The 26,280-nt window shown below is 42.1% G+C and overlaps 1 protein-coding gene and 1 long non-coding RNA gene across 5 annotated transcripts in view; one reads left to right on the top strand and one right to left on the bottom strand.

Moving 5' to 3' along the window:
- Window positions 1–26,280, bottom strand: part of syt1a (synaptotagmin Ia) — a 298,889-nt gene that overhangs the window by 163,043 nt on the left and 109,566 nt on the right. For 2 of the 4 annotated variants that reach the window (XM_061912042.1, XM_061912041.1), the window contains one exon: window positions 4,116–4,193. The exons of the other annotated variants lie outside the window; for them this stretch is intronic. The gene's annotated coding sequence lies outside the window, so the exon portion shown is untranslated. The remainder of the gene's footprint in view (window positions 1–4,115; window positions 4,194–26,280) is intronic. 4 annotated transcript variants of the gene reach the window in all.
- LOC133560005 (uncharacterized) overlaps window positions 8,214–26,280 on the top strand; it is a 57,363-nt gene continuing 39,296 nt past the window's right edge. Inside the window, exons 1-2 of the long non-coding RNA XR_009808368.1 lie at window positions 8,214–8,418; window positions 16,259–16,452. This is a non-coding gene — a long non-coding RNA (uncharacterized LOC133560005). The remainder of the gene's footprint in view (window positions 8,419–16,258; window positions 16,453–26,280) is intronic.

Below are 26,280 nucleotides of genomic sequence, written 5' to 3'. Positions count from 1 at the left end.
GCATATGTCTGCAAGATGTCCATCTGTTGAGGCGTCCCCAGATTGCAAATAAAAACCACATCCCACCCTCTTCATAAGTATCAGAATGCATTTTTTTTTAAATGTACACTGTTTAACCCTCAGGGGACAAAGTCTGACTTTTTTGTCCTTTCAGTCAATTTTTGTGTTTTTTATGGCTTTCATTTTTGATGTGCTACTCCGTAGTACAGTACATGATTTTCCTATGAGGGTTATTTTCATGTCAATTCTTTCACACATGTATGGCAGTTATTGGAAAATACCCCAGAGCCAAACAGGACATGAAAGTCAATTTTTCAAACGGCATAAAAACATTTTGGATTTATATTTTTCTTTTTGTCAAAATCTCTCCATCAACTTCAGCTCCAAACAAAAATACCAAACATGTATAGATTTTTGTTTTAACCCATTAAATACCTTTTTGTTAATTGATGTCACAGTTGTCAATTATTATAAATTAAAACAAAAAAAAGTGTATTTTACTCATTTAAACTTGTGACATTGTCTGATCAAAGGGCCTTTAGAAGGGTCAAATAAAAAAAACATTGCATGTTTGATGTTTTTGTTTAGGACTGAAGTTTATTGAGAAATTTGTGCTAAAGAAAACAGATAAAATCTGAATGTTTTAATGCTCCCCAAAATAAATAGTAAGGACTTCTATGTCCTCCTTGGCTTTGAAGATCATTGAAATCAAAAGTCACAAGGAGGTTAAATATATATCTTAAAGATGAAGTGAAGTGAATTAAATTTATATAGCGCTTTTCTCTAGTGACTCAAAGCGCTTTACATAGTGAAACCCAATATCTAAGTTACATTTAAACCAGTGTGGGTGGCACTGGGAGCAGGTGGGTAAAGTGTCTTGCCCAAGGACACAACGGCAGTGACTAGGATGGCGGAAGCGGGAATCGAACCTGCAACCCTCAAGTTGCTAGCACGGCCGCTCTACCAACCGAGCTATGCATCGTTATTTTTTCGAAGACATGGTCGAAAATTAGCTCTATAAACATGATACATATTCACTCTGTCACATCCTTAGGTACACCTGCGCCCTCTCAGATCGACAGAGAGCAGCATAAAAAAAATATGTTTTTAACAGCATTTATGTGGCACTCTAAATATGCAAATGTCCAGATTAGATACCAATAATACTTAATTCTATCTTCTTTTGTGTTTCCTCAATCTCAGCAAGCATGTCCACCTACTGTGATGTCACAAGCCAGGCTGCAAAACATCACGCCCAAATGCATGAAGCTTATGATTTGACAAGGGCTGTCAAAATTAACGAGTTAACTCTCAGATTAATCATGCAATCTATTTAAATTGTACTGGCTCCTTTACATTAACCGCTATATGGTCAGCGATCAGATCAACACATATGTCAGCACAAACATGAGTGAGGAGACTCCTGCTGGTGTGCTTGCTGGCAAAGTTCACTTCAAAATAATACAGCCTGAATGAACTTTAGATCAAATTGTTCTGTGCAAATAAATGACATGCAAAAAGGTAAAACGTTTAAAAAAATGTTCCTGGATAACATTCTGACAATACAATTACATTTGCGTAGAAATATTGGGGTATTTTTTAAACAAAATAATTTAAATCAATCATTTGATAGCCTTAGATTTGATGCTTAGGCTTTGTGCAACATAAGTATTAGGGTGTGGGGAAAATAGATTCCAATATGAATCGAACCCGTTGTGCGATTCAGAATCGATTCTCTTTTTTTTTTTTTAATATATATATTTTTTTCATCAATCCAACAAAGCACTACACAGCAATACCATAACAACGCAATCCAATTCCAAAACCAAACCTGACCCAGCAACACTCAGAACTGCAATAAACAGAGCAATTGAGAGGAGACACAAACACCACACAGAACAAACCAAAAGTAGTGAAACAAAAATGAATATTATCAACAACAGTATCAATATTAGTTATAATTTCAGCATAGCAGTGATTAAAAATCCCTCATTGACATTATCATTAGACATTTATAAAAATTAAAAAAAGAACAATAGTGTCACAGTGGCTTACACTTGCATGGCATCTCATAAGCTGGACAACACACTGTGTCCAATGTTTTCACAAAGATAAAACAAGTCATATTTTTGGTTCGTTTAATAGTTAAAACAAATCTACATTATTGCAATCAGTTAATAAAACATTGCCCTTTACAATTATAAAAGCTTTTTTTTTTTTTTTTTTTAAATCTACTACTCTGCTGAAATCTATGTATTGAATGAATACAGAATCGTTTTGAATCGGAAAAATATCGTTAAAAATAGATATATTATCGAATCGTGACCCCAAGAATCGATATTAAATCGAATCGTGGAACACCCGAAAGATTTGCAGCCCTAATAAATATCCTACATTGGAACATTAATAAGTCAGAAAAGACAAAACTCATCATCGGTCTCCTTTAAATACACAATATAAAAAATTCTGCATTTATCATATTGCTAAGTTATGAGGCATGTGTCAATATGTTTCTGATTGTAACTAAATCCATTGAAATACACATTCAGACTGATTTATGACAGGGACATTTTTTTTTTTTAACCACAAGATGTAACCCTAACAAAAGAAAAAGCAAAAACAAATGTCCACCGCAGGGGACTTCTCAGGACCTTATAAAGAAATGCACACGCACGAATGTGTACTTCCTTGAACAGCCTGAATGTGACGTGTGCACGCTGTGTGTGTGTAGTGATTCATGCCAGTGTCTAGTAAATATTCAAATATGTCGTTTAGATGATGTAATCATCACATAAGTGTTCCTTTGCCTGAAGCTAACCCCCCCCCCCCCCCCCCCCCGTCGCCATAAAGGATGCTGGGCACTGTCCGTGGTCCTGAAGCAGCTCAGCATCGCCTAAGCAAACAAGCTGGTCCTGCTGAGACGGACCTTCAGGGCTCACACGGTGGACAATTTGGACCTTGTGTCACGAGTTCGGCCTGCAGGACACCACAGTGAGAAACGTGAGAGGTTTGATTCGGGCCGACGTTCCGCGGTGGGACGTCAGGCTGAACGCAGCGGCTGAGCCCCGACACCCAGCAGCCCCCTTTGAGAGGAGAGGCCGGCCAATCAGAGAGCGGGAGGGCACTGAGTCACGTCGACAGCGAACTGCGAACCACTGGAGCGAGAGGAGCGGTGCTCGGGGGCAGCGGCGTCCACGGATGGAAGGTTCTGGTCACAATGCAACACACACACACACTAAACGGTGCACGGCAAAGTTTCAGCTAAGCAGATCAATCAAAAAAAAAAAAAAAGTCCTGGAGTGTCAGCTTCCTGTGTTTGCACAGAGGCGACTTTGAAATGTCTTCCATGTCACACAAACTCCGCAGCTGTAAACGCTTTCAAGGTTGTGTGAAGGTCAACACAGCACTGATGATCAAGACGGTACAGCAGGTGTGACAAACGAAAGGTGGGTATGCTGTTCAGGCTTGTACAAAGCTATTGTGGGCACCACAAAAGAATCCATTGGACCCAGCAAGAAAACAAATCCCTGAACGATATTTTTTCACGCCGCTCTCCCTCACACGCACGCTCTTTTAGGTGGAAAAAGCAGAACTTGGCCCGAAAGTGCGAGCCCTGACCAGGAAGTTGTCATCGAGTGACGTGACAGAAAGGAGACGCTGATGCCAGCATGTCTTCATGTCTCACTGTGTGTGAATGCTCTCGTCCAGCAATCACCTTTCAAATCCAAACACTGACAACTGAGTATTTGCATGAGCTTGTTTCTAAATAGAATAGCAGCAACGTCGTGCAACAGATGCAGAAGCCTTCAGAGAACAGGACGTGACACTTGTTGGGTATGGCTGGACTTCTGTAAGTTTACAATGAAGCACCTATTCTACTCACAGCCATTAGGGGACCTATTTGATACGATGCTAGAATGCCTTCAGTTGAGTTTGATTTGGGGATTTTCTCCCTTTCAGTAATCCTGTCAGTCCCAATCCGACACCTGTCACCATGCATGAGGTGCTTGGTGACTCTCTCCCCTCTCAACTGCTCCACTCCAGCTTGTATTTTCCAAGATTCACCACATCACGAGAGTATGTGTGTGTGTGTGTGTGTGAGGTATTTATCCTACCTGGCAGCGGGCTGTCTTAACGAGAGCGCTGGTCACAATCCCAGGAAGTGCGTCAAGTTGCAGGTGCTCAAACTACCGCTGTGTAATGACAAAAAAAAGAACAGAAATAAGAACAAAATCGCCACGACGACGGCTAAAGAAACACTCCCAATGGCACACTTGAGCATCCAGCGGCTCTCTCTCTCTCTCTCTCTCTCTCTCTCTCGGTCTGTGACACTCACTCCTCTCTTCCCGCCCACCTACTCAAGCCCACCATAGCCCCCCTACACCCCTCCCTCCATCGCTCGCTCTCTTCCTCTGCTGTCAGACAAAGTGCACACATCCTCTATCCCTCCACTCACTATTTTCTGACATTTTCCCCACCCACACACACCCTCTGCTCCACGAAAACAACAATCACTGTGTGTGTGTGTGTGTGTGTTCGGGAGTGTCTTTAGACAAACAAACAAACACTGAAAGAATATGATGCTATATATTCTACATCTTCCTTCACATCGCACTGCTGCTTCTTCAATGGCATTCCACTAAAATGGGCGTCCCCACCCCTCTACCACCATTTGGGGCTCATCCGTGTAGGTTGGGGGGGTCGGCAACCCGCTGCTTTAGAGTCGCATTGGGCTCTTTAGCGCTGCCCTAGTGACTCCCTGGAGCTTTTTCAAAAATGTATGAAAATGGAAAAGTACACAAACCTTCTTCTTTGTTAGAAAACCCACTGTTTGATATGTTTGTGTTCATGCTTTACTGATGAGAGTATCTAGCTAACGGCGTTTTCCATCCATCCATCATCTTCCGCTTATCCGAGGTCGGGTCGCGGGGGCAACAGCCTAAGCAGGGAGACCCAGACATCCCTCTCCCCAGCCACTTCGTCTAGCTCTTCCCGGGGGATCCCGAGGCGTTCCCAGGCCAGCCGGGAGACATAGTCTTCCCAACGTGTCCTGGGTCTTCCCCGTGGCCTCCTACCGGTTGGACGTGCCCTAAACACCTCCCTAGGGAGGCGTTCGGGTGGCATCCTGACCAGATGCCCGAACCACCTCATCTGGCTCCTCTCGATGTGGAGGAGCAGCGGCTTTACTTTGAGTTCCTCCCGGATGGCAGAGCTTCTCACCCTATCTCTAAGGGAGAGCCAGATGGAGGAAACTCATTTCGGCCGCTTGTACCCGTGATCTTGTTCTTTCAGTCATAACCCAAAGCTCATGACCATAGGTGAGGATGGGAACGTAGATCGACCGGTAAATTGAGAGCTTTGCCTTCCGGCTCAGCTCCTTCTTCACCACAACGGATCGGTACAACGTCCGCATTACTGAAGACGCTGCACCGATCCGCCTGTCGATCTCACGATCCACTCTTCCCTCACTCGTGAACAAGACTCCTAGGTACTTGAACTCCTCCACTTGGGGCAGGGTCTCCTCCCCAACCCGGAGATGGCACTCCAACCTTTTCCGGGCGAGAACCATGGACTCGGACTTGGAGGTGCTGATTCTCATTCCGGTCGCTTCACACTCGGCTGCGAACCGATCCAGTGAGAGCTGAAGATCCCGGTCAGATGAAGCCATCAGGACCACATCATCTGCAAAAAGCAGAGACCTAATCCTGCGGTCACCAAACCGGAACCCCTCAACGCCTTGACTGCGCCTAGAAATTCTGTCCATAAAAGTTATGAACAGAATGGGTGACAAAGGACAGCCTTGGCGGAGTCCAACCCTCACTGGAAATGTGTTCGACTTACTGCCGGTTTTGTCCTACTAAATTTGGCGGTCTTTGTCCTCACCATAGTTGTGTGGACTGTAACGCAACAGTTTGTTTACATCTATGACTTTCTCCGACGCTGCCACAGAAAGACGTGTTTCATGGACTCTCTCTGTCTCATTTTGTCCACCAAACTTTTTATGCTGTGCGAGAATGCACAAAGGGGAGCTTTGTTGATATATTGGTGTGCTAATCAGGCATATTTTGTCAGTGCATGACTGCAAGCTAATCAATCCTAACATTGTATTTAGGCTAACTGTATGTTCATATTGGATCATTACTCAATTGTATGTACACTTTATTTTTTAGCTCATTTAATTTCCGTTACTTATCTCCTCTGGGTATTTAATTTATATTTGCCTTTGTATGTACACATGCAAATATGTGTTCATACATGTATACATACGTGTACATTCATGTATGTATGTACACATATACAAATCCCGTTTCCATGAGTTGGGAAATTGTGTTAGATGTAAATATAAACAGAATACAATGATTTGCAAATCCTTTTCAAGCCATATTCAGTTGAATATGCTACAAAGACAACATATTTGATGTTCAAACTGATAAACTTTTTTTTTTTTTACAAATAATCATTAACTTTAGAATTTGATGGCAGCAACACGTGACAAAGAAGTTGGGAAAGGGGGCAATAAATACTGATAATGTTGAGGAATGCTCATCAAACACTTATTTGGAACATCCCACAGGTGTGCAGGCTAATTGGGAACAGGTGGGTGCCATGATTGGCTATAAAAGCAGCTCCCATGAAAGTAATTCACAAACTTGTTAAGCAACGTCTCTTTGAGGCAAGCAGGCATCTTTGTTTTAGTTTTTGTGACTTCCATGCCCAATGCCAAGACACTTTTCCCCCGGTCACGGAAGCATACAGCTCAAAGAGCTGTGTTGTTTCTACATATCTATATCTGAATTCCACAGTGCCGTCGCACTGTGTGGATATTCTTTCTCGACTTATTTAACAAAATGAAAACGCAGAACTGGAACCCAAGGAAAACGGCACAATAAAAAAATCCTGTCTTGCGGAATACGATAAAAGAAAGTTACGAGGGGCAGCACTTTGATAATGAAGGTGAGAAACACTAGTAAACTTAAGAAAGACCTTGAAGCTAAGTATAAAAATGGCGTCCGTGTGGCTCTGCCCTAATCTCCTCCCTCTTCACTCATCTCTAACATGTCACGCCTATGGATCATGTTTTGTTTTGGTCATGTTCGGTTTTGTGTTTTGGACACTGAGTTCCTGTTTTGCACTTCCTGGTTTGTTTTCATTACCATGCCAACTCATTAATTTTCACCTTGTCTTTATGTCACGCCCCTGTCTTCTTGTCTCACACCTGTTTGCACTTATCATGTTCATTATTTAAGCCATAGTTTCCAGGTTGTCAGCCTGGCAACTTCCCACGTATCCCTCAACTCCTTCGTGCCATACCATGCTGTTCGTTTTGTCCACGCCATGTAAGTTTTGTTATTCATGCCATAGTGCAAGTGTTTTTGTTCATGTTTATAGTTTGTAGCCTATGTGCTAGTCTTTTGTTTTTTCATTATCCAAGTTTGTTCACCGACATTGTGCGCGCCATTTGTTTGCCTATTTGTAGTTCGTTTGTGTAGTAATAAATCAAAATGTACTTACATTCACGTCTCGCTCGTGCCAATTTCCCTTTCACTGGAGAAACAAACTATCCCATAGTCCAAGTTATAGTCCAAGTGTGACACAATATAAGTCATTAATAAAAGTAAAAGTTTTTTAATCCATTTATTTTGTCATTTATGTGTATTTTGCATTGTTTTCTGTATATCTGTAAGAAACAAAAATATGTGTTTAGTGTCAATATGTATGTATCGTAATTCTTCTTGGATTTACATTATTTCTTACAAGAAAAGTTTATTCTGATTTGTTTGACCTTTGGAAGAGATTACAGTACTAATAAAAAACCTGGTAACAACTCCGCTTATTATAGCGGCAAATGTGTTGATAAATAGTTACAGGGCCTTGCCCACAGCAATGCCCGTAGCTACCTACCAACAACTTAAGGATACAAATGTAATCCGAAATGAAACGACACGCCACCAACCATGCTCCTCCAAATTTTTGCCTCTACCTCGCCCGGGTTGGAGTATTCTGTCACCAGGCGGATTATCAGACGGGAAAATGGCACTCGCTTCCGTTTGCTGTAATAGAATCTGTCAGGTAGATGGAAAGTGCGTACGGCAAAGAGGAAAAGAGCATTGTTTGCATAACGTGGGCGCGCACACGTCATGATGTGCGGCGTGCAAATGTGTGTCAGAGTAAATAAAGTGCACGGGGCTGACACACAACGCTGTGGACGGCATAAAGGAGCGGACAGACAAAGCAAACATGATGATGGTTGTACTGATTAACAGCTAGCCTGGACAGCCTTCGGTTTTGCATGTGTGTGTGTGTGTGTGTGTGTGTGTGTGTGTGTGCGCGCTGGACAAGGGATGCAACCGGGTTCTCATCGTCTCTCAGCAGGCTCCTGCTTGGACCCGAATGAGCTGAGAAAGAAGAGTGGCCAAGGTGAGAATATCTTCATTTATGCCAAAAAAGTCTGCGGTTGCCGCAACCCGAACCCTGCAGAGACAATTCATCGCTGCACCTGCGGCCGGGAATCAGCAACTTCTCTCAAATTAAAGCGGGCTGGAAGTCTGAGCTTGTTTTTGTGGCAAAATAGAACAATTTAAATGCAGCGTGTGTTGTGTTAAAGGCCTAGTAAAACCCACTACTAGCGACCACGCAGTCTGATAGTTTATATATCAATGATGAAATATTAACATTGCAACACATGACAATACGGACGGTTTAGTTTACTAAATTGCAATTTTAAATGTCCCGGGAGTGTCTTGTTGAAAACGTCGCGGAATGACGACGTGTACGCGTGACGTCAGGGACTGTTAGGAAATATTAACGCTGCGCACACAGCTAAAAGTCATCTGCTTTAACCGCATAATTAAACAGTATTCTGGACATCTGTGTTGCTGAATCTTTTGCAATTTGTTCAATTAATAATGGAGAAGTCAAAGTAGAAAGATGGAGTTGGGAAGCTTTAGCCTTTAGCCACACAAACACACGGTGATTCCTTGTTTAAAATTCCCGGAGGTGAAGCTTTACTATGGATCAGAGCGGTCAAGCGAACATGGATCCCGACCAAATGTCAACCGGCAGTTTTCGGTGAGAAAATTGTGGTAAAAAGTCGCCACTTACCGGAGATCAGCTGAGCTTGTGCCGTCAATACAGCTGTTGTCGACACTGGCCTGAAGACACCCGTGGACACACCCTTCCAGCTATCAGGTACTATTAAACTCACTAAAACACTACCAACACAATAGAAAGATAAGGGATTCCCCAGAATTATCCTAGTAAATGTGTCTAAAAACATCTGAATCCGTCCCAACTTGATTTTTTTTTTTTTTTCCTAGTCCGTCGCTATCAATATCCTCAAACACGAATCTTTCATCCTCGCTCAAATTAATGGGAAAATTGTCGTTTTCTCGGTCCGAATAGCTCTTTTTGTTGGAGGCTCCCATTAAAATCAATGTGAGGATGTGAGGAGCCATCAACATGTGAAGTCATCGTCTGCGACTTCCGGTACAGGCGAGGCTTTTCTGTTAGCGACCAAAAGTTGCGAACTTTATCGTCTATGTTCTCTACTAAATCCTTTCAGCAAAAATATGGCAATATCGCGAAATGATGAAGTATGACACATAGAATGGAGCTGCTATCCCCGTTTAAATAAGAAAATCTCATTTCAGTAGGCCTTTAAGTGGCAGGATGTGATGTTCCTGTTTTTTTAATGAACAGAAGCTTAGCTTTTCCATAGATGGTTATCAGCATGTAATGGAGGCTTTGGAATCATCCATCCATCCATTTTCTACTGCTTATTCCGTTTGGGGTAGCGGGGGGGCGCTGGTGCCTATCAGCTACAATCGGGCGGAAGGCGGTGTACACCCTGGACAAGTCGCCACCTCATCACAGGGCCAAGACAGATAAATTGATTGAAATATTTATTTCAAACCTGCACAGTACAACCAAACACCTTTTTTCCTCCATTTTTTACATTTTGGCAGAGATTATCATGCGAGGCTTGAAAAGGGGTTGGATGAAGCAGATGCTTATAATATCCCAACCCCTCTCACTCATTCCACATTTAACATAAACAATATAACACAAGAACAATACTATATAAACAAAAACAAGAAAAACTCTTGTACAATACACTAACAATAGGATAGTTCCACTGTTACTATGAGACAAGACAAAACACACACACACACACACACACACACACACACACACACACACACACACACACACACACACACACACATACACCTCTCTCCCATCCCTCTGTGCTGAGGGCATCACTCTCTTTCCTCCTCGTACTTCTTCAGTACTTATTTTTTAAACAGTGTTTTAAATTGAATCATGTTCAAATACATTTTTGACTTGTCCCCTAAGTTGTTCCACAGAGTGACTCCACGCACTGAAATGCACATTGATTTTGAAGTGGTTCCAAATTTAGGCAAATATAATTTGTTGTTACCTCTTAAACTGTAACTATGGTGATCATCTCTGTCATGGAATAGGTTCTGTATATTTGATGGTGGAGAGTTTTGGGATGCTCTAAACATCATTTGAGCAGTTTTTAAGTTAACCCAGTGGTTCTTAACCTTGTTGGAAGTACCGAACCCCACCCCCTTCTTTATCCATCCATCCATCCATCCATCCATCTCCTTCCACTTATCCGAGGTCGGGTCGCGGGGGCAGCAGCCTAAGCAGGGAAGCCCAGACTTCCCTCTCCCCAGCCCCTTCGTCTAGCTCTTCCCGGGGGATCCCTAGGGAGGCGTTCGGGTGGCATCCTGACCAGATGCCCGAACCACCTCATCTGGCTCCTCTCGATGTGAAGGAGCAGCGGCTTTACTTTGAGTTCCTCCCGGATGGCACAGCTTCTCACCCTATCTCTAAGGGAGAGACCCAAACTCATTTGGGCCGCTTGTACCCGTGATCTTATCCTTTCGGTCACGACCCAAAGCTCATGACCATAGGTGAGGATGGGAACGTAGATCGACCGGTAAATTGAGAGATTTGCCTTCCGGCTCAGCTCCTTCTTCACCACAACGGATCGATACAACGTCCGCATTACTGAAGACGCCGCACCGATCCGCCTGTCGATCTCACGATCCACTCTTCCCTCAATCGTGAACAAGACTCCTAGGTACTTGAACTCCTCCACTTGGGGCAGGGTCTCCTCCCCAACCCGTGAAAAAGAAAATGTTTTTTTCAAATTCAAGACAAAGTTGTTTTTGGTAACACTTTAGTATGGGAAACATATTCTACGTAACAAAGACTTAATTCAGAGTTATTTGGTTAGGGTCGGGATTAAAGGGTTAGGGTTATAATAAGGCCGTTATAATAAGGCAGGGGTCGGGAACATTTTTGGCTGAGAGAGCCATACAAGCCAAGTATTTTGAAAAGTATTTCCGTTAGAGCCTTATAATATTTTATTTAAAGACTGAATACAACTAAATGCGTGCATTTTTAAGTAAGACCAACATTTTTGGAGCATAGTAAGTCTCTTATTCTTTTAATAGCTAACCAACAATAAATAAAATACTACTTACCATTAATGCGACTTCTTGAACAGGTGCGGTAGAAACCGGATGGATGGATTAAAAGGCATGAGAATATTTTATATTTTGAACGTTATTTTTGACACTGTAATTACCAGTGGAATTATTCATTACTTACCGTGTTACGCAATGTCAGCTAAAATTAATCTGAGAGCCAGGTGCAGTCATCAAAAGAGCCACATCTGGCTCTAGAGCCATAGGTTTCCTACCCCTGTAATAAGGCATTAATAAGAACTTAATGACTAGTTAAGAGCCAATATGTTACTCATTTGCATGTTAATAAGCAATTAATTAATGGTGAATATGATGCCCATACTAAAGTGTTACCATGTTTTTTTTTGTTTTTTACAGGTGCACAAAATGAAGCGTGCATGAACATCACCTTGTTCAAACAATAAAACCAACACAGTGCATAAACTCACAAATGACACACCTGCAAATCAGTCTGACTTCTGCTGTTGCAATATCCGTAATACGCCGATAGGGAGAAGTTTGTATTTACACGATGATTCGGGTGTGTTTTGACCTTCGCCGAACCCCAGAGGCCGACTCACCGAACCCCTAGGGTTCGATCGAACCCAGGTTAAAGGGGAACATTATCACAATTTCAAAAGGGTTAAAAACAATCAAAATCAGTTCCCAGTGGCTTGTTTTATTTTTCAAAGTTTTTTTCAAAATTTTACACCTCCCGGAATATCCCGAAAAACTGCTTCAAAGTGCCTGAACTTCACCATCGCTATATCGACCTGTCCATTTCCCTGTGACGTCATACAGTGCTGCCAATACAAACAACATGGCGGTTACCACAGCAAGATATAGCGACATTAGCTCGGATTCAGACTCGGATTTCAGCGGCTTCAGCGATTCAACAGATTACGCATGTATTGAAACAGTTGGTCGGAGTATGGAGGCAGAGAGCGAAAAGAAAATTGAAGAAGAAATTGGAGCTATTGAGCGAATAGCTATTGACGATATTCGGCCATAGCATGGGTGTACCTAATGAAGTGGCCCATAGCATGGCTGCCTTATTAGCATCGCCGGTAAAATGTGCGGACCAAACGATCAGGACTTTCGCATCTTGTGACACTGGAGCAACTTAAATCCGTCGATTGGTAAGTGTTTGTTTCGCATTAAAGCTGGGTATCTAGTTTCAAATGTACACACAGCTAGTGTAAATAGCATGTTAGCATCGATTAGCGTAGCATGTTAGCATCAATTAGCTGGCAGTCATGCCGTGACCAAATATGTCTGATTAGCACATAAGTCAACAACATCAACAAAACTCACCTTTGTGATTTCGTTGACTTTATCGTTGCAAATGCATCTGCAGGTTATCCATACATCTCTGTGCCATGTCTGTTTTAGCATCGCCGGCAGACCATCCATCCATCCATCCATTTTTTACCGCTTATTCCCTTTCGGGGTCGCGGGGGGCGCTGGCGCCTATCTCAGCTACAATCAGGCGGAAGGCGGGGTACACCCTGGACAAGTCGCCACCTCATCGCAGGGCCAACACAGATAGACAGACAACATTCACACTCACATTCACACACTAGGGCCAATTTAGTGTTGCCAATCAACCTATCCCCAGGTGCATGTCTTTGGAAGTGGGAGGAAGCCGGAGTACCCGGAGGGAACCCACGCATTCACGGGGAGAACATGCAAACTCCACACAGAAAGATCCCGAGCCTGGATTTGAACCCAGGACTGCAGGACCTTCGTATTGTGAGGCAGACGCACTAACCCCTTTTCCACCGTGAAGCCGGCAGACACTCTGGCAAATTCAATGGGGGTCTGGCGGCAGATTTCTTGCCAGTGGTGCAACTTGAATCCCTCCCTGTTAGTGTTGTTACACCCTCCGACAACACACCCACGAGGCATGATGTCTCCAAGGTTCCCAAAAAGTCGAAAAAACGGAAAATAACAGAGCTGAGACCCGGTGTTTGTAATGTGAAAATGAATATGGCGGGTGTGTTACCTCGGTGACGTCACGTTCTGACGTCATCGCTAAAAGACCGATAAACAGAAAGGCGTTTAATTTGCCAAAATTCACCCATTTAGGGTTCGGAAATTGGTTAAAAAAAATACATGGTCTTTTTTCTGCAACATCAAGGTATATATTGACGCTTGCATAGGTTTGGTGATAATGTTCCCCTTTAAGAACCACTGAGTTAATCACATTGTTCAGTTTAAGTTTCTTTAAGTCCATAAATAGTGGATTTGAATGATGTCTGTAGTGAACATTGGACACAATCCTGATAGCCTTTTTCTGCAGAGTGACTAAAGGCTGTAAATGTGATTCATAAAAATTTCCCAGACAGACAACATTCACACTCACATTCACACACTAGGGACCATTTAGTGTTGCCAATCAACCTATCCCCAGGTGCATGTCTTTGGAAGTGGGAGGGGCCTATCCCCAGGTGCATGTCTTTGGAAGTGGGAGGAAGCCGGACTACCCGGAGGGAACCCACGCATTCACGGGGAGGACATGCAAACTCCACACAGAAAGATCCCGAGTCCGGGATTTAACCCTGGCTACTCAGGAACCTCGTATTGTGAGGCAAACGCACTAACCCCTCTGCCACCGTCAAGCCCGCAAAATGTCATAAATCAATCGATGATATTGTTTAGCGCTGGCAACAACAAATGTAAATGCATGAGTCAACACCTCCGAATATAATAACTTTGTAGTACAAACGTATATTTTTCTCCGACTGTATTGAATAAAAGGTGCAAAATTTCAAAAATGAGAAAACATCTGAAAAAATCCTGTCAGCTTCTAACCTGAACAACCCCAGGAAACATTAAGAAACAGAAAAGTGAAATACAGCATTCGAGAAAAAGGTGGCAGGGTAACAATAAAAAAAAAAAAAGGACTGGGACGAACAAAGAGCTCCATTTTCTAAATGTCAGCATTTGAAAGCTCAACCTGGACACTTTGAATCAGGAGGAGGGAAATGTGAGGCTTTAGAGGCCCAAGTTGGTCCTGAGAGGAGACATTATTACCCTGCACCATCTTACATGAAGACATTTTTGCAAACAATTAACCGTTATTGTTTGTACATGATTGTGAGAAATGTACTCGGTCACACATGCCATGTAGTATTAGTGAGAACAATGAGCAACACTTGAGGGTCAAGCTTGTGGTTACGTCGAGAGTATTTGCTCATTTAATTGCCGCTTTTCTCTGCTCTCTTCTCTCCTTCTCCCTCACCACCTCCTGCTTCCTCACACGCTACCTCCGACAGGAAGCAGCCGCCAATCCCTGACAGGCTCGCCGCTGGATAAGTGGCTGTTCAAATATGGAACTATTCAAAGAACTCTTTTCAGCGGGCACAGGTGCTCCTTTTCAGCAGACAGCCTACACACACGCACACACACACACACACACACACACACACACCTGCTAGGGTCAGCAAGGCTTGCCAACAGCTCCAATATCACGCAGATGTTTGGCTTGCATTTGGGGTTAGAGGAGGAGCTGCTCAGCTTCCTCCCTGAAGTTGTTTATTTTTAGATTGTGGGAAGTGTCGCTTTTGTCCTGTTAGCTGACATTAATTACAGAATTGAATACGCGTCCAACTAATGTTGTGTATTTTATGATGGAACCTCGATTTAGAAACTCCTCATTTGTCGGAGCTTTTGGATTAACAGGGCGAATATGCTTTGGCGTACGAACCTTGTCTCAAAGATTCATCCGCTAATGGTGTGCCGAGTAGCTCAGACATTTTGGAGAGCAATCAACCCAATTTCTGGTGCTCATTTATTCAGTGCTGTCGTTAGGCAAAACCTAGTAACTCACTTCTAGCTGATTTTGAGAAAACAAAGGAAAACCAATCTATCTTGATGCTGTCTCACAAAGATCTACAAAGTCATCAAAGGTAGAGATGTTTTCTTGAGCTTTCATTTTCTTGCCGATTGAGCCATGGATTGAATCTGCTCTCATGAACGTGTGCCCTTCCTCCAGATATTTTATCACAATCTCGGGTGGGCCCCATTCTGCGTTTGCACATTGGGCAAGAGCCGTGTACAGCGTCCAGTTTTTATTTGGACCTCCACAGTTATCTGCCCAAAAGAGTATGCAAGGGGAAGAATCAAGAACAAAACATTTAATGAAGGTGCTTGCAACGTCCTGGGCCAATCTTCCAAATATCCCCTCGTGCCATAATATCACATAATCAGGTTGACCGTCGGCCCCCATTCGTCCAAATGTCTCATTAAAGACAATAAGGCGGCTGACAAAGAAGCTGCGATTGTTTTTCTGTTGTATCTACGCAGTTATGTGGTAGTTGCTAGGTCCTGCCATGCGCGTAACAGCTTACTTACGGAACAAATGACAATATCGCATACACTAATGTAAAGCATATCACCTAGGAACTCCAAAATGATCAGCTCAGTTTTGACCAAAATTGAGTTACTGGGTTTTGCCTTTGGACGGGAGTACTAGGCTTAGTCCTACTTTGTGTGCGTTTTATCCTTTTTAATAGCATGTTTGTCACGGCGCATGCGCAGTCCCCTATGCCTTCTGCTGCGAGGACAGCAGGCGCCGGGACACGCCTATACTCGTTCTTTCTGCATCACGGCCACGCCCCTGCTGGGTTGCAAACAATCTGCAATCAGCACACCTGTTTCTAATGAGGGCAGGCGGCATAAAGAAAAGCTTTTCCGAAGATCCGGTGCCTATATTCCTCAGTTCCTGTGTCTTATGTCCTTTGTGTTTTCCGCAGTGCTTTCCCTGTCTCCCGTGATCGAGCTGTGTGCCTCAACTTCCTATCGGATTCCGGAATACCTCCCTCGATCCACGACTCCTGCTTGGACGTAGACCTTTTGATGCCCCCCCCCCCCGACAACCTGCCTGTCTCACGGACATTGGACCCTGCCTTTCCCCTCCAGGACTGCCGCCTCTCGCTCAACACACACGGTAACACACAACAGTTAATTACACACACACACGTTTGGATTTTTGTCACACTACATTCTCTAGGTTATATTAGTATTGTTTATTATTATATACATATGGTGTTATATACATATATATATATATATACATATATATATATATATATATATATATATATATATATATATATATATATATATATATATATATATATATATATATATATATCTCTCTCTCAGGGGTGGGCATCGAGCTACCGGTCGATCGCAGAGGATGTGTCAGTCGATCGCAAGCCAGGCATTAAAGAAATAGACATAAAAATGAGCAATCATCAATCTTCACCAAGACTTCACTTTCGTCAGTTGTTTGACATTCTCGGCACCCGAGGATCTTGTGAGATTCTGGGGAATCCCTTATCTTTCTATTGTGTTGCTGGTGTTTTAGTGAGATTAAATAGTACCTGATAGTCGGAGGGGTGTGTCCACGGGTGTCTTGACGCCTGTCTCTGAGGGAAGTCGATGGCAGCTGCATGGATGGCGCGAGCTCCGCTGATCTCCGGTAAGAGGCGACTTTTTACCACAATTTTCTCACCGAAACCTGCCAGTTGACAAGTGGTCGGGAACCATGTTCGCTTGACCGCTCTGATCCATAGTAAAGCTTCAGCTCCGGGAATTTTAAACAAGGCAAAAGCGTCCCACCTCCATCTTTCTACTTTGACTTCTCCATTATTAATTGAACTAATTGCAAAAGATTCAGCAACACAGATGTCCGGAATACTGTTTCATTGCGCGATAATAAGAGACGACTTTTAGCCGCAAATGGTGCTGGGCTATTATGTCCCCTCCAACCCGGGACGTCACGCGCACGCGTCATCATTTCGCGACGTTTTCAACAAGAAACCCCGCGGGAAATATAAAATTGCAATTTAGTAAACTAAAGCGGCCGTATTGTCATGTGTTGCAATGTTAATATTTCATCATTGATATATAAACTATCAGACTGTGTGGTCGCTAGTAGTGGGTCTCAGTAGGCCTTTAAGACACTCATTTATACAGGTAGAGAATTGTTATACTTTTTTGTTGTTTGTTTTTGCATTAGTACCGGTACAAAGTCTAGACAATGTGTGTTACTATAACACACAAGAATGTCTTCATTTCACAAACACAACCAAATAAGGAGCATCACCCGAGTGTATCCCATTCTACAAAGGAACCAGTCGACACCTGATAGAACGCCTCGGGCTGTACCTGTGCTGGAGACTCAGGGGGAGGATTAGTTTGGATTTAGGGGGCGGTAATTGCACACACCCGTGTAGGTTTCCAGTAATTAAATTATCTCTGCGATCCCCGTTACTGAACTGCTACATAAAACTTTCTAAGTCAAGCGAAGCAAGCTTCATCATCCATCCATCCATCCATCCATCTTCTTCCGCTTATCCGAGGTCGGGTCGCGGGGTCAGCAACCTAAGCAGGGAAGCCCAGACTTCCCTCTCCCCAGCCAGTTCGTCTAGCTCTTCCCGGGGGATCCCGAGGCGTTCCCAGGCCAGCCGGGAGACATAGTCTTCCCAACGTGTCCTGGGTCTTCCCCGTGGCCTCCTACCGGTTGGACGTGCCCTAAACACCTCCCTAGGGAGGCGTTCGGGTGGCATCCTGACCAGATGCCCGAACCACCTCATCTGGCTCCTCTCCATGTGGAGGAGCAGCGGCTTTACTTTGAGTTCCTCCCGGATGGCAGAGCTTCTCACCCTATCTCTAAGGGAGAGACCCAAACTCATTTGGGCCGCTTGTACCCGTGATCTTATCCCTTCGGTCATGACCCAAAGCTCATGACCATAGGTGAGAGAGTGGGAACGTAGATCGACCAGTAAATTGAGAGCTTTGCCTTCCGGCTCAGCTCCTTCTTCACCACAATCATATCGATTGATTAGCTCTTCAAGTGACTAAAAATCTTCACAAAAAAGGATAAAACTGCCAAATGGAGTTATCTTGTATTGGTGGGTTGCAATAACGTGACTTTTTTTTCCAGTTTTCACATGGGGGGGAAACATGGTTGGCTATTGGGACATAGTAGCTACAAAACAGTTAAGCACACAATAGCACCCGTGTCATTAATTTAACAATATTACAGTCTGAAACAGCACATTTGCAAATATAAACAAGTATCTAATAACTATAGTTGCATATTACTTACACATATACAAGCTATTAATGGGTTTCACTATGCAAAGCGCTTTGAGTCAATGAGGAAAGTGCTATAGAAATATACAAATCCCGTTTCCATATGAGTTGGGAAATTGTGTTAGATGTAAATATAAACAGAATACAATGATTTGCAAATCCTTTTCAACTCATATTCAGTTGAATATGCTACAAAGACAACATATTTGATGTTCAAACTGAACATTTTCTTTTTGCAAATTGTCATTAACTTTAGAATTTGATGCCAGCAATATGTGACAAAGAAGTTGGGAAAGGTGGCAATACATACTGATAAAGTTTAGGAATGCTCATCAAACACTTATTTGGAACATCCCACAGGTGTGCAGGCTAATTGGGAACAGGTGGGTGCCATGATTGGGTATAAAAACAGCTTCCATGAAATGCTCAGTAATTCACAAACAAGGATGGGGTGAGGGTCACCACTTTATAAGCAAATTGTCGAACAGTTTTAGAACAAGATTTCTCAACGATCTATTGCAAGGAATTTAGGGATTTTACCATCTATGGTCCGTAAAATCATCAAAAGGTTGAGAGAATCTGGAGAAATCACTGCACGTAAGCGATGATATTACAGACCTTTGATCCCTCAGGCGGTACGGCATCAAAAACCGACATCAGTGTGTAAAAGATATCACCACATGGGCTCAGGAACACTTCATAAAACCACTGTCAGTAACTACAGTTGGTCGCTACATCTGTAAGTGCAAGTTAAAAATCTACTATGCAAAGCCAAACCCATTTATCAACAGCACCCAGAAACACCGCCAGATTCGCTGGGCCTGAGCTCATCTAAGATGGACTGATGCAAAGTGGAAAAGTGTCCTGTGGTCTGACGAGTCCACATTTCCAAATATATTAGAGGACGTGGTGTCCTCTGGCACAAAGAGGCACAAATAACCATCCGGATTGTAATAGGCGCAAAGTTCAAAAGCCAGCATGTGTGATGGTATGGGGGTGTATTAGTGCCCAAGGCATGGGTAACTTACACATCTGTGAAGGCACCATTAATGCTGAAAGGTCCATACAGGTTTTGGAGCAACATATGTTGTCATCCGAGCAACGTTATCATGGACGCCCCTGCTTATTTCAGCGAGAAAATGCCAAGCCACGTGTTTCAACAGCGTGGTTTTGTAGTAAAAGAGTGCGGGTACTTTCCTGGCCCGCCTGCAGTCCAGACCTGTCTCCTATCAAAAATGTGTGGCGCATTATAAAGCGTAAAATACGTCAGTGGAGACCCCGGACTGTTGAAGGACTGAAGCTCTACATAAAACCAGAATGGGAAAGAATTCCACTTTCAAAGCTTCAACAATAAGTTTCCTCAGTTCCCAAACGTTTATTGAGTGTTGTTAAAAGAAAAGGTGATGTAACACAGTGGTGAACATGCCCTTTCCCAACTACTTTGGCACCTGTTGCAGCCATGAAATTCTAAGTTAATTATTTGCAAAAAAAAAAAAGTTTATGCATTTGAACATGAAATTTTTAGTCTTTGTAGTGCATTCGTCTGAATATGTGTTGAAAATGATTTGCAAATCATTGTATTCTGTTTATATTTACATCTAACACAATTTCCCAACTCATATGGAAACGGGGTTTGTAATTCACTTCACTTCAAGCCAAGGTAGAAGCAAATTAGTAAGTATTCAGTAACAAACGTGTCCGCAGCATTAAACTTACTGCGTCAGGAGCTCATTTCAATACATTATTTTGATTATGATGTGTTACCACTCCACTTCAAATTAAAGACAACATAAACCCATTGCAATTAATAATACATATGGTAATTTTTTTTACAACTATTATTGTCCTCTGAGTAATTTTACTTAAACATCATTTTCTAACATTCCACACAACAAAATAATAAAAGTATGTATGATTCGTGTGTCACGATGGGGCGTAGCAGCTTGCTGCGGGGTCGTTCTCCCAGGAAGGCAGACGGACTACTCGAAACTTGGTGTTCAGGTAAAAACGTGATTTAATTGTTAACTCAGAAAAGGTGAAAACAAAAAGGTGCACAAGGCGAAAGCCCAACTTGATGAAGGAAACAAATCGAACACTAAAACTAAACTTTGGACATGAAACAACAAACACTTACGTGTCTTGACAATAGCAGCATGGACTTTGGCATGAAAAACTAGCATGGACAGAGCATGAAAAGAACACGATGATGAACCGTGGCGACAAAACAAAGGAGTGAAAAAAACCAGAAACTTAAAGAGTCCATAGGTCAACAGAACATAGCCAAACAAGACGTGATCAAAAAGACATGACATCTTGCTGGTATTGTATCGGATTAATTTTGTTATTAGCCAATACTCAAGGCTCCAATATTGAAATCCTTTTGGAAGTAAAAGAGTTGGATGGGGATTCCCGTATTAGATATAATCAAAAATATCTGAATGTGACTGAGTAGATCTACACACTCTTAAAAGACTTTTAAAACAAATTAAAAGATTGAACGTCGCCTAAATCAGTGGTCCCCAACCTTTTTGTATCCGTGGACCGGTCAATGCTTAATAATTTGTCCCGCGGCCCGGGGGGTGTCCTTTTTTTTTTCTTTTCTTCTTTGTCATGAAAAAGGGACATTTTTGTCATGACATGAAAAAGGGAGTTTTTTGTGGTTGGTGCACTATTTGTAAGAGTATATTGTGTTTTTTATGTTGATTTAATAAAAAAAAAATTTTTTTATAAAAAATTATTCTGCGGACCGGTACCAATCGGGCCACGGCCCGGTGGTTGGGGACCACTGGCCTAAATGGACAGTTCAATCTCGATGGTTTCCCTCACGTCCTCCTAAATACTACACAGAGTTCAAGAAGTATAAAAATTTGGAGGCACATAATTGATCAGGCCTAGGCAATTATTTGGACTCGGGGGTCACATTTAGAGAAAAAAATGTGCCTGGGGGCCAGTATATCTATTTTATGAACACTAATACAAAACCTCACAATAATGTTTGATTGAATGCCAAAAAGATTATGACAGACTGCCTTTAAAACGCAATGGAATTTTACATTTTTCTATGAAGGATAAAACATTGAATATTGATAACATATGAACATCACACCCTCTTTCAATCGACACATTTTACAAACAAGTGAAACAACAAACAGGGAAATGTGAACGCGAAGGGTACAAAATAAACCCACCTGCAATCTGATGTATTTGAAATATCACTAAACTTTAGAACTTTGTTGTGAAAATCTCCTTCCGCGTCTGTTGAAACGCTTCCCGACCACACGGCTTGGTGCCTCGTCTGAGCTGCTGTGACGTTGATTACCATAGTAACTAAATAATTGCTACAGTAACTAATTAGATGACCATAGTAACTAATTAGATGACCATAGTAACTAATTAGATGACCATAGTAACTAATTAGATGACCATAGTAACTAATTAGATGACCATAGTAACTAATTAGATGACCATAGTAACTCATTACATGACCATAGTAACTCATTAGATGAACATAGTAACTAATTAAATGACCATAGTAACTAATTAGATGACCATAGTAACTAATTAGATGACCATAGTAACTAATTAGATGACAATAGTAACTAATTAGATGACCATAGTAACTAATTAGATGACCATAGTAACTAATTAGATGACCATAGTAACTAATTAGATGCTACAGTAACTAATTAAATGACCATAGTAACTAATTAGATGACCATAGTAACTAATTAGATGACCATAGTAACTAATTAGATGACCATAGTAACTAATTAGATGAGCATAGTAACTAATTAGATGACCATAGTAACTAATTAGATGACCATAGTAACTAATTAGATGACCATAGTAACTAATTAGATGACCATAGTAACTAGTAGATCATCCAAAAGTGCAGATTCCAACCATTGAAAACTTAGTATAGTTGAAGATTTACGGTCGTTAGAAAACATCACTGCACATCATAATTTCATTTTAAAGATCTAAAAAATGTTGGGCGGGAATTTCCAGCGAGCCGGATTGAAAAGCTTAACGGGCCACATGTGGCCCCCGGGCCTTAATTTGCCCAGATCTGACCTAGATGATATATAAATTAAGCATTTATTTATGAAAATCAATGCTGGACTGGAGAGCACTAGATTATCCATCCATCCATCTTCCACTTATCAGAGGTCGGGTCGCGGGGGCAGCAGCCTAAGCAGGGAAACCCAGACTTCCCTCTCCCCAGCCACTTCGTCTAGCTCTTCCCGGGGGATCCCGAGGTGTTCCCAGGCCAGCCGGGAGACATAGTCTTCCCAACGTGTCCTGGGTCCTACCGGTTGGACGTGCCCTAAACACCTCCCTAGGGAGGCGTTCGGGTGGCATCCTGACCAGATGCCCGAACCACCTCATCTGGCTCCTCTCCATGTGGAGGAGCAGCGGCTTTACTTTGAGTTCCTCCCGGATGGCAGAGCTTCTCACCCTATCTCTAAGGGAGAGACCCAAACTCATTTGGGCCGCTTGTACCCGTGATCTTATCCTTTCGGTCATGACCCAAAGCTCATGACCATAGGTGAGGATGGGAACGTAGATCGACCGGTAAATTGAGAGCTTTGCCTTCCGGCTCAGCTCCTTCTTCACCACAACGGATTAATAATTCATTAATTAATTAAATCTCTCGCAGGCAAGATACTGATAATACAGTATCTTGATATCCCCAAACTTTTACATATAAAAGAAAAATAATCCTTACAGATTTACAGCTCATTTTCCATATCGAAATCACATCAACAAACGCAGCACCTTTAAATTGGACAAAACAAACCAAAAATAATCCCGCTCGGACAGTTTTAAAAGGTACAGACTGTATTGTATCGTCTAGTCGTCTGTGGTCATGTTGAGAATTATGAGGAGGTGGACGATCAACAGTCACTGTACTGTAAATCTGACTAAAAGCACTCCAAAGCAACAACTGCAACAAAACAATCCTCTTTGTCTCCGCACTCAACCGCCTTCTTTCACTGGCAACATAATGCCTTCATGGCCACAGAAACAGTCGGATAATCAAACATCACAAATTCCAACACTATAAATGCTGTAACTGACAGGTCACTACTGTATAAAACCAACAAAATTCTGTGAAAAGAATTAATAATTTTAGTTGAAGTAACTTATTTTTAAACAATTTTGTTTGAAAGTTTATCATTTCGAAAAAATGTGGTATGTATTAAAGGCTTACTGAAAGGAGATGTTCTTATTTAAACGGGGATAGCAGCTCCATTTTATGTGTCATACTTGATCATTTTGCGATATTGCCATGGTTTTGCTGAAAGGATTTAGTAGAGAACATCGACGATAAAGTTCGCAACTTTTGGTCGCTAATAAAAAAGCCTTGCCTGTACCAGAAGTAGCAGACGATGTGCGCGTGACGTCACGGGTTGTGGAGCTCCTCACATCCTCACATTGTTTACAATCATAGCAAGCAACAGCTACAGCTATTCGGACTGAGAAAGCGACAATTTCCCCATCAATTTGAGTGAGGATGAAAGATTCGTGGATGAGGAAATTTAGAGTGAAGGACTAGAAAAAAAAAAAAAGAAAAAGGCGAGGGCAGTGAGAGCGATTCAGATGTTGTTAGACACATTTACTAGGATAAATCTGGAAAATCCCTTTTCTGCCTATTGTGTTACTAGTCTTTTACTGAGATTATAAAGTACCGGTACCTGAAAGTCGAAGGGGTGTGGTCACGGGTGTGTTGACGCCAGAGTCTCTGAGGGAAGTGCCGCAGCAGCAGCAAGACGGAAGCTCCGCTGATGTCTCCGGTAAGAGCCGACTTATTACCACAATTTTCTCACCGAAAACTGCAAATTGACATGTAGTCCGGATCCATGTTCCCTTGACCGCTCTGATCCATAGTAAAGCTTCATCTTCGGGAATTTTAAACAAGGAAACACCGGCTGTGTTTGTGTGGCTAAAGGCTAAAGCTTCCCACCTCCATTTTTCTACTTTGACGTCTCCATTATTAATTGAACAAATTGCAAAAGATTCAGCAACACAGATGTCCAGAATACTGTGTAATTATGCGATTAAAGCAGACTACTTATAGCTTGGATCGGGCTGGAAAATAATGTCCGCTACAACCCGAGACGCCAAATGCACGCGTCATCATAACCGCAACGTTTTCAACACGACACTTGGCGGGAAATTTAAAATTGCGATTCACTAAACTAAAGCGGCCGTATTGGCATGTGTTGCAATGTTAATATTTCATCATTGATATATAAACTATCAGACTGCGTGGTCGCTAGTAGTGGCTTTCAGTAGGACTTTAACAATTGAATCGTAGCACCCCGGATCATAATTGAATACAATTGTGAAGTGTCTAAGGCCTTGTTTACTATGCACACCTGATTTGATTTTTTTTTTGCACTAAAGTGACATAGATCGAATATTATTTGTCAGTTCAAACGCTACAAATCTGACCTTTTTGCGTCAGATTTAGGCCACATCATAAGGTAGTCCGAATCTGATTAGAATCTGATGTTTTCAACTGAGACTGCAGTCTAAACGGAAATGCAACCTAAATGTGACTCGATTGTTACTTTTACGTCATCTTTGGTCAAGCTACGTCATTTGTGTGCACAGCACGATCAATTTCCTTTTTGCAATTCTCTTCTTCCTTCTCCTGCGGCTGTTTTCTATCGTCTTCCTACTTCATGTACACAACAGACACGGCAAATACTCAATAACAAGCTGATCTGTGGCGTCCATGTTTTCTCGTGTCGTAAACAAACTTCTTCATTTATGGAATTCGGTGTTCTGTCGAAATGAGTCGAAAAAAAGCTACCAGTCGTCTTTATTAAATTACGCGACTGCCGCATCAAAACATTACTTGGAAAAACACGATTTTATATGCTTATTGAGTATCATTGCATCTATTGTCTTAACATCACAAAATAACACAAATTCAGCCAACCATTCTGAATATTTGCTCCAAATGTCTTCGGCTGTTTCCATAGATTGACGTTACTTTAGTAACACTTCTGCACTCTGAGCATGTTTTCAGATCAGCCATGCTGGAAATAGCAACAATTAGACATACAAACGTTTGTAGATTTGTTGTTTATCCTTCACAATCCCCATGTAAGACATGTACACGTTTTTGTTTTTTTATGCATTCTAAGTCGTAAATAAATGAATACACAAAAAATCTGCTAACAATGGGGTGTATGTGGGCTCCATTTTGCCCACAAAACTTTTTAACTAACCATCCAAAACCCGCTAACCTTCAATTACATCTTGTGACCTAAATTTTGACCAAATACTAGTAATTTTGTTATTGTAAGCGCTCACGCAGACAAAACATTTTTAACATTGATAACTGAGAGCCAATTATAGTTTATGCTGCACTGGACTCAAGGAGAGACTTTAATGTCATTATAAAATGAAACTGAAGATGGCAGTAATGCAGGGGTGTCCAAACTTTTTCCACTGAGGGCCACACAGGGAAAAAGTAAAACATGCGGGGGCCGTTTTGATATTTTTCATTTTCAAACCATAACAAAATATATGGATTCCTTTTTTTTTTTTTTACCTCTAGGACTCCCAGGGACCAAAGGGGGGCTCCGTCATTAACATGTTAAAAATAAGTCAAATTATTATTTTCATTTTTTATGTTACGCTTACAGTAAATCTC

This window comes from Nerophis ophidion, linkage group LG10 (genome assembly GCF_033978795.1).
Source record: "Nerophis ophidion isolate RoL-2023_Sa linkage group LG10, RoL_Noph_v1.0, whole genome shotgun sequence".
Lineage (NCBI taxonomy): Eukaryota > Metazoa > Chordata > Actinopteri > Syngnathiformes > Syngnathidae > Nerophis > Nerophis ophidion.
This window is presented reverse-complemented; position numbering and strand designations above follow the sequence as displayed.